The 8,522-nt window shown below is 47.1% G+C and overlaps 1 protein-coding gene across 1 annotated transcript in view; it reads left to right on the plus strand.

Annotated features, from left to right (window-relative positions):
- The first annotated feature begins 3,192 nt into the window (after positions 1-3,192).
- Positions 3,193-8,522, plus strand: part of Bdh1 (3-hydroxybutyrate dehydrogenase 1) — a 40,183-nt gene continuing 34,853 nt past the window's right edge. The window contains exon 1 of the mRNA XM_004644541.2: positions 3,193-3,410. The gene's annotated coding sequence lies outside the window, so the exon portion shown is untranslated. The remainder of the gene's footprint in view (positions 3,411-8,522) is intronic.

Below are 8,522 nucleotides of genomic sequence, written 5' to 3' on the forward strand. Positions count from 1 at the left end.
AACTGAAGAGGGTATTTCATAGGACTCCTGATGACGAAAAAACCCTGAAGTGCATTATAGGAAAAAATAGGAAATGTAACAGATGAAGTAGATAAATATTGTTCTCACTCTTGAATTTCTTGACTCTGACAGTAGTATTGGAGAAAATTGCTTCTTTCTTCTGTGAGCAAAACACGTTGAACTATCTGGAACTATCTGGAAACAGTGTGTCATGTCTGCTGCTACTTTCAACTGATTCAGCTACAAGTATGTGCACACACCCCCCCCCACACACACATGTACAAGTGCACACATGGAGGAGAAGGGAATGTGACAGACTGGTAACAGTTGGTGACTTGATTATGATGTTTGAGAGTTCATTACAGCCTCCTTGGTCTTTTCTGTAAGTTGAAACGTTTTTCCTTTTTTGAAAAAAATGTATTTAGTAAGGGTCTACAGGGTCTCACTACACAGATTGGACTCATAGTGATCCTTCTGTTTTCAGCCTCCCAAGCGCTGGGATTACAGGTGCACGCACGCTACCATACCCAGTCTCATTCGCCATCTCAGCACACCCTGGGGCGGGGCTGACACAGCACGCCAGGGATTGAACCCCAGTCCCTGTGTCTGCCCAAGCAGGCGCTTTAGTCCACTTAGCTATCTGGCTGGCCCTTGAAGCTTTTTTTCTTTTGTTCAGGTGCTAAGGAGGAAACCCAGGGCCCAGAGCACGACGAGCAAGCGCTCCACCGCTGAGCTATGCCTTCAGCCCTAAGCTGCAGGATGGAGGAAAAGATCCCCACCTCTGAGCTGGGACCCAGTCCTCCGCAGACCTCCGGGCTCCCCTAGAAGGAATTTCCCACCCACCCGACTCATGCCTCCATTGCCTCACCCAGCTGGGCCGCTGCAGTTGTGTCTGTCCCCTTCCTGGGCCACCAGCTCTTGGAGGGCAGTGACCGCAGAGATCTCAAGGACAGAGAGGGTGCAGAGCAAGCCCTACCACGTCCCAGCTTGGCCTGAGGCCAAGCCGCCTGCCCCTGACCTACACTCAGCCCTGGCCCTGGGTAAGGTGTGGCCTTACTGCTGCCAAGTCGTGCTGCCAGGAGCCCCCAGACATGAAAAGCCGAGGAGTCCATTTCTGTGCCACAGAAGGGTACGAACAGGGGCTCAGGTCATTCAGAGTGGGTGGGTGAGTCACAGTTCAGCAGAACAATCCACTGTACACAGACAGGATTTGTCTGATTTTCAGTGCAAGGGTGGAGCCCAGGGCCTTGTGCGTACAAGGCAGAATACTGTACTGCTGAGTGCCACTTCTGGCCCAGTACAGAGATTTTAAGGTGTTGGGTCCTGCAACTCTGAAGGGTCCTGAAGTCCAAACCCTGTAAGGAGGCTGAGGGGCTCCAAAACTGGAGGAGCGTAGCACCTGAGTCAGAAAACAGCCCCCTGGCAGAATGCTCTGCCTCGCTGGAGATCTCAGTCATTTTATGAAGGCCTTCACCTAATTAGACAAGGCCCACCAATGCGATGGAAGGCAACCTGCCTTACCCAACATCTATCAATCTAACCTGTGATTCTAGCACTCTGGGAAGCTGAGGCAGGAGGATCACAAGTTCAAGTCCAGCCTGGGAAATTTAGAAACTTGTAGAGATCTTTCTTAAAATAAAAAAAATAGAACTAGGGATGTGGCTCACTGTGAATGCTTTAGCTTCAATCCCTAGTGCTGGAGTTTGGGGGTGAGGGGGATCCATCAATTTAAATTTTAGTGCCATCCGAAAACCGCTTCACAGAAACATCCAGAATGTTTCACCAAGTGTCTGGGCAGCATGGTCAGCCAGGTTGCCACACAGAATTAACCCCTCATCTGCATGGCAACCCACACACAGCTCCTTCATCTAGGCTGCTTAATCTCCAAGTAAGAATATCGAGAAGGTCAGACATGGGCTGGGGATCACGGGCTGGGGGGTGCAGCTCAGTGGTAGAGCAATGGCCCAGCACGGATGAGCTTCTGAGTTTGATCCCCAATACTACAAAAGAAATTTAACAATAGGTCATGCTTCGCCTAACATGATACAACCACCCAGAGTAAACTCTATCCTGCAGACCTCCCCTCCCGCAGAACAGCATGAAGGCCTGATGGTCCCTACTCTTCTCCTTGACCTCTTGTAAGTTACACAGTGCATTGTGATGTAAAGTTAATGGCATTTAAATATAGTGAGGGGGCCAGGGAGATAGCTCAGTAGAATAAGCCTTACCTGGCTAGTGCAAGGGCCTGAGTTCAATCCCCGGCTCTGCAAATAAATAAATAAATGTACAGTGAGTTAAGTTGTTCTGGCCTGGTTTCTGCCTTTTGCTTTTTGCAGTCCTGGGGGTTGAGCCCAGGGCTTTCACACTGAGCTGCCTCCCCAGTCCTCCTCTTAAGACCTGCTAAGTCACTAAGTTGCACAGGCTGGCTTTGAGCTTGATTTTCCCGCCTCAGCCTCCCAAGTATCTGGGATCAGGTGTGCACCACCATATCCAACCAAGTAAAACTGCTGCATGGCAAAAGGGTGAGGCATGGAGGCAAGTGAGGGTGTGTTACGACCTGTGCCCTCTCCTACCCCTTCTCTGCTTGTCCTCAGTGAGCTCTTCCCCTGTGAGGTGGCGCACACCTTTGTTCCCGAAGAGTCCAGTCTGGATCGTTAGTAACCCCGTGTCATTTCGGCTGTTTGTAATTTTCCACTGGCTTTAGTCATGGAGTGTGACGACAGGAAGAGATGCCCCAAGGGAACTGAATTTCATGCCTGCGCTTGCTTTCCCCCACTGGGACACTCAAGGATTTGGGTGTTAAGGCTGCAGCTAGAACTCCTTGCAAGTGACCTGGAAAAGGCCCTTTGGCCATTTTGATGTCACTGGGGTCCAGATCTAAGCCACGTTCTGGGCTCCATGGAAGGCTCTCATTCTGCTCGAGCCAGGTCATGTGCTAAGCCAGGTCATGTGCTAAGCCAGGTCATGTGCTAATGCGCACCCACATCCTTGCAGGGTGAGCTCAAGCCGAGCGAGGTGGGGCTGCCCTTTGACACCATCTGCTTTTTCAGTGTCTCCCCAAGCTGCGGCATCTGCCCTTGAACTTCTGTTTATCACAGGGTCAGCCTCCCAGACAGTTTAAGCTTAAAACAAACAATAACAGAGCTGAACTTTGCCTGTTCGATAGCAAACGCACACATGTATTTTCCCATCAGGTGCCTTTACTTATCATATGTCTGTGAAAATGTTCCTTTCCAGTTAGAGGCAAGTGTTGGAAGACCACGCACAGAGCCTAGAAGCGATTTCCAGGGGTGCTGCTTGCACCCTGTGAACGGAGAATTAAGAGGATCCCAGGGAATCGACAGTCACTTGCTGCCGAGGGGGCCATTGGCAGAGCCCAGGAAGCCCGCTGCACCTGCCGGTGGCCTGAGGTGAGAGGAGGAGATCTTCAGGGCATTCTGGAAGGATAAGTCCAGCCCGGGGGGGCCTGGCGGGGTGTGGGCTGGAGAGAGCAGACAGAGGTGCTGCAGAGTGTTCTCGCAGCCCAGGCAGCTTTGCAATCAGATTCCTTTTTTAAAAAATCGGGCTCTATCCCTGGTAACAAAAAGCAACTACAAACATAATATGCATTCACGGGCAAAAACCTGGAAAGATGACTGAAATAAGCTTATAAATTCCTACCTTCTACTTTTGTGGTTTTATGAATCTGAGGCTTGAACCCAGGATCTCATGAATGCTAGGCAAGTGCTCTACCGCTAAGCCACAGCCCTGGCTGCTTTTACTGTGTAGTTTGAGACAAAGTCTTAGCTAAGTTGCCTAGGACAGCCTTGAATTTGTGAACCTCTTTGCCTCTCAAGAAGTGGGAATCATAGGTGTGCTCCGCCACTGTCCCCTGATTGTCCCATATTGTTGTCCGTTAGGAGCAATAACTACTCCTTGTGATTAAGAGCATTGGAAATCGCTGAAATAAATTATATTTGATAATTTGACATGTAACAAAAGCAATTCCAGTTTCTGCCGGACTGTCCACCTGGCTATTAAAAAAAAAAATTGCTTCCTTCAGCCAGCATGGTAGCACCGGCTTATCTCAGCTACCTGGAGGCTGAGGCAGAAGGATCATAACTTGAAGGCCAGCCTGGGTTTAATCCCCCAGTGCTGCAATAAATAAGCAAATAAATAAACTAACTAAATAAATAAACTAAAAAGTAAATTTTAAAATTCTGCACTCCAAATGCATTTGTAAGCTGGGATTTAAGGCTAGGGGTATAGCTCAGAGGCAGAGCACGTGCTTAGCATGCAGAAGGCCCTGGGCTCTCTCCCTTAACCCCAAGAGTGAACAGGGAATGTGTAGAGAATGTGTGCCTCTCTTATGTTCTCAGAGCAAGGTCTTTGGAGGAGGACGGTGGGCTCTGTTTCTGGGGCATCCAGCTGTGTGACTGTGGGCAACTTATTTGACCTCTCCGGGCCTGGATTTCTTCTGCTGTAAAATGGAGAGACCCTTTGCTTGCTTTCTGGCTCCTGGTGAGATTAGGTGAAGCAAGGCGCAGAAGACACTGGTGCCATGATGGGTACCTTAGCAAGCAGCCGTTGATTCCTGAGCTGTGTTAGTGAGAACAGGTTTATTCCTGCGGTCCCACAGCTCACAGTGCCTGGGAGACAAGGGTTTCCATGCTGCAAGCCAAGTGACCAAGGAAGGACTTTGATGGCTTGTTGTAGCTTAAGGTGAGATAAGCAGACCTGGGAACAGGGTCATTTTATTTTCTCACCTCCCCATACTCTTTCTCTTCCCAAATCCCAGTGACAGCAGAAGAACTTTAAATTCCAAGATTCCCTCCCCGCCCCCCTCCCCACACAAAATGCCGTGTGGCTGAAGCAGGAATTTTAATGAAATGCGTTAGGGCCAAGAGACAGAAGGGTAGGCAAGTCCTTGTGACGATTCCTCAGAAGACTAAAGCCAGATGTCATGTAACCCAACTATTCCCTTTCTTGGTATGTCCCCAAAGAATTAAAAGCATAGTACCACAGTAATACATGCGCTCCCATGTTTATAGCCTCACAGTTTGTAATTAGCTGACAAATGGAAAAAGATGTGGGCTTTCAAAAGACAAACTCAAGACATTTCTAGGTAAATGGATGCACCTTGAGATTATACTCTTAGGTGAAATAAATCAGATTCAGATGTGTAAATATTGCATTGTTTCTCTGGGGTGAGAAACTGAAAGTGTAAATAAGGACCAAAATGTATAATAGATATTGGGACACTGGAAGAAAATGCTCCAATGGGGAGCATTTGAGGAGGGAAGAGAGGAAGGAAGGGAAAAGGAAAAAATGAGAACTGAAGGAAAAACTGGAGACAAAGCTTCTGTAAATAAGGAAGGGAAAGAGGGTTAGAGGAGGGCAGAAGGAGCAAGATATGTCATGTACAGGAACAAATTCCTGATGATGAATGTAATCATTGTGTATATTTAAAATGTACCAATAAGCCTACTTTTGTTTAAGAGAAAGTGAGACAGAAGGATAGGGGGTGGGCACCTGCTCTCGCCCTCTCCCCTGAAAGTTGAGCTTGTTTTTCTTGCTTTTTCTGTGGAGAAAAGGAATTCTGCCTCCCAGAATTCAGGTTAAAATTGGCTCTCAAGATTTCGCCCACACATATTGGTTTCGGGATAGTGCGCTGGCCAGCTTCTTTCCTTAACTGTCAAGCACGGAAAATGCTACTTGATGCTTGTGAAATTTTATTACGATAAGGGAATAATTTCTCACCAAAAAGAATTTTTTTTTTAAATAAATGAAAATTCAGTGGCTTCAAAACAAACAGAAATCCAGACAGTTTAGGGGAGGAGGTGGTTCTGCTTGTTTCTGGCAGAATGTAGCCCAGAGCATGGCACGTAGGCTCAGGCTCCGGGAGGACTTTGCAGGATTTCACCTGCACTGACCTGCATTCCACACTGGGCGCTGGGCGGAAGACCGGGGCCACTCGATGGAGTGAAGCCAGCTCTAGCAGGGCAGAGGCTGTGTCTTAGGAAGGCAGGAATGATTACCCAACTGGTGTGAGGGATGAGGCAGTTAGGAGCTGATCCAGGGACAGGGGCAGATACCTGTGGCTTCTCAGGGTGGGGCAGGCATGGCAGGATGCAGAGGGGCACCTGGGGCTGCTTTATTCTGACCAGGAGTGTTCGGGAATACGACTTTTTCCATGAAGGCTGTTCTGAGACCCCAAGAACTCTTACTCTCCTGGGTGCCTGTCTTAGACCTGTAGAGTGTCTAATGATTCATTTTGCACACACACTTGTGGTCTATTTTCCTCTCACACCTGCCTTGGTAATTTACACAGTGGCCTTTGGGTGTGGAGGTTAAGAGTGAGAGGCAATTAAGACTCAGGACATATGAGGACTTGTACTGTAACGTCACGTAACTCAGTAGTGTTCCAAATTTTCTGATCAAGGAGATTATAGGGCCAAAGAGGAAAGTGATCCATGATGTAGAGTGTGCCTAAGGAGAGTCACATGGACAGAAAACATTCTCTCAAGCTTTCACAGGGAGCAAATTGGTCAAGCAATGGCCGTGACTCATCCACATGGCTGACACTGACAAAGGTACTGGAATCTGAGGTACAGGATCTCAGGATAAATCCTGAGGGGATTTGACTGACCTTATCAGACCCAAAAGCTACAACTCTTGTTTCATAGGTCTTGCTTTATCTTGGTCTTAACCATCCAGGAGAAAAGTATAAAAACAAAGTATAAGAAGTAAAGCCATGCTGTTATGTTGAGCTGTAGGGGACTCAGGTCAACAATTTCTGACATTGCCAGTCAAGCAGAAGACCCAATACTATTATGGACTACTGGACTCTTTTAGAATATTTTGCTGAGTTAACACACCTATAGTATTCAAATGATGGAACTAAACAAAAAAGGGGATACAGATGAATGTCCATTTTGTATCTGTGTATTCAAAATGGTTAGGATAGATATATAGTTACATTCTCAGTGAATAGAGGAATTTGTTCTAATAGTGTTTGTAAATAGGATATCATGTCTGTATCTCGTACAGCAAATAACCATTAGGAAGAGTATATGCAATGTGTTAATTATTGGAACTGTCCTACCAATTTGGTTTGAAACTGTCTCATTGCTATTTGTCTCTCAGTAAAATGATGGAAAAAAAAAAATAAAAGAGTGAGAGGCACTGCAGAGCCCGACCTTGCTTCTGGACAGAGGAGTTGCTGGTGTGAGCAAAGGAACAGAGTCTCGGCCCATGCTGTGTTGGGAGTGCCCCCCCCCCCCCCCCGTTCCCCTCTGCTCTGTGTCTGCAGCCATACAGCTGAGCGAGTCTCCAGTTCCAGAGGTGGCAGCCAGTGCCTCAGCGGGAAAGGAAAGCTGCTGGGGCTGTGGCAGCTTTGCCTGATGCTCACCTGGCCCCGCCCTCCCGCTGCCCTTTCTCCTCCTAGTCTCAGGTGTCTGCTGCCTGTCTCTGAAGGTTGATTAGGATGCTGAGAAGGTAGGGACTCTGGAAATGAAGGAACAAAAGCTGAACCTACCTGAATCCACAGTAGCAGTATCCAGATTTTGCTAACCATTGGCTCAATCTGGGTTCTTCCCAAAGCACAGGGCCTCAGCACGGACTTGTATCTTGGTAGCTTATTCTGAGAACGAATGTGTCTTTTAATAATTAAAGAGATGATGAGCCATGTTCACAAATCACATGGTATGTTGCTAAAGAGATTCTTTTTTTCTTTTTCACAATGCTTAAAAAGGAGAACAAGAACAAATCCACGGGGAATAGACTAGGTACATAGCCATATAAAAAGAGTTCCAATTTCATTTAGAATCCAATTAAGAAAGTCAGGTTACCCAACTAGGATAAAGGCAGGCGTCAGTGGACAGAGTCTAATCAGCGCATGTAGGAAACTTCCTGCAGAGGCAGGCCCACAGGGTGAAGATCCGGGGAGACCTGCGAGGGACCTGCCCGCTAGAGGGCGCTGGGGCTGCCCAGCTCAGCCCCAAGGCTGAGGGTAGCCCTGCAGCTAGCTGCCTATTGTCTCAAACTGTCAAAATCTGGGTTTTTATGTGGTTTAGGCCAATAATTTACATACGTGGGCTGAAAATGTGTTATGGAACATAGATTATACTCCATGTTCTTTTTTTTCTTTCTTTCTTTCTTTTTTTTCTTTTTTTTTTTTTTTTTGGCGGAACCAGGGGATTGAACTCAGGCTCTTGTGCTAGCCAGGCATGTGCTCCATATTCTTATCACAGCAAAACATGTCACTTGTAATCAATCATGTAAGTGTTGGGAATCATTTCAAAATTACAGAGAAAATCCTAAGGAACATGAGTGAAGGCCTGGGAAGCATCAAAAAGGGAAGGGTGGGGAGATGAGAAAGGTGATCCAAGAGCAATTTAAAAAGATTTTTATTTTTTGGTACTGGGAATCAAACTCAGGATCTTGCTCTTGTCAGGTGGGTGCTTGTTAATTTATTTATACGTTTATCACAGTACCAAGGGGGGTAAACCCAGGGTCTTTGAACTGAATTACATTCATATGTA

Source organism: Octodon degus, unplaced genomic scaffold (assembly GCF_000260255.1).
Source record: "Octodon degus isolate 3935 unplaced genomic scaffold, OctDeg1.0 scaffold00203, whole genome shotgun sequence".
Lineage (NCBI taxonomy): Eukaryota > Metazoa > Chordata > Mammalia > Rodentia > Octodontidae > Octodon > Octodon degus.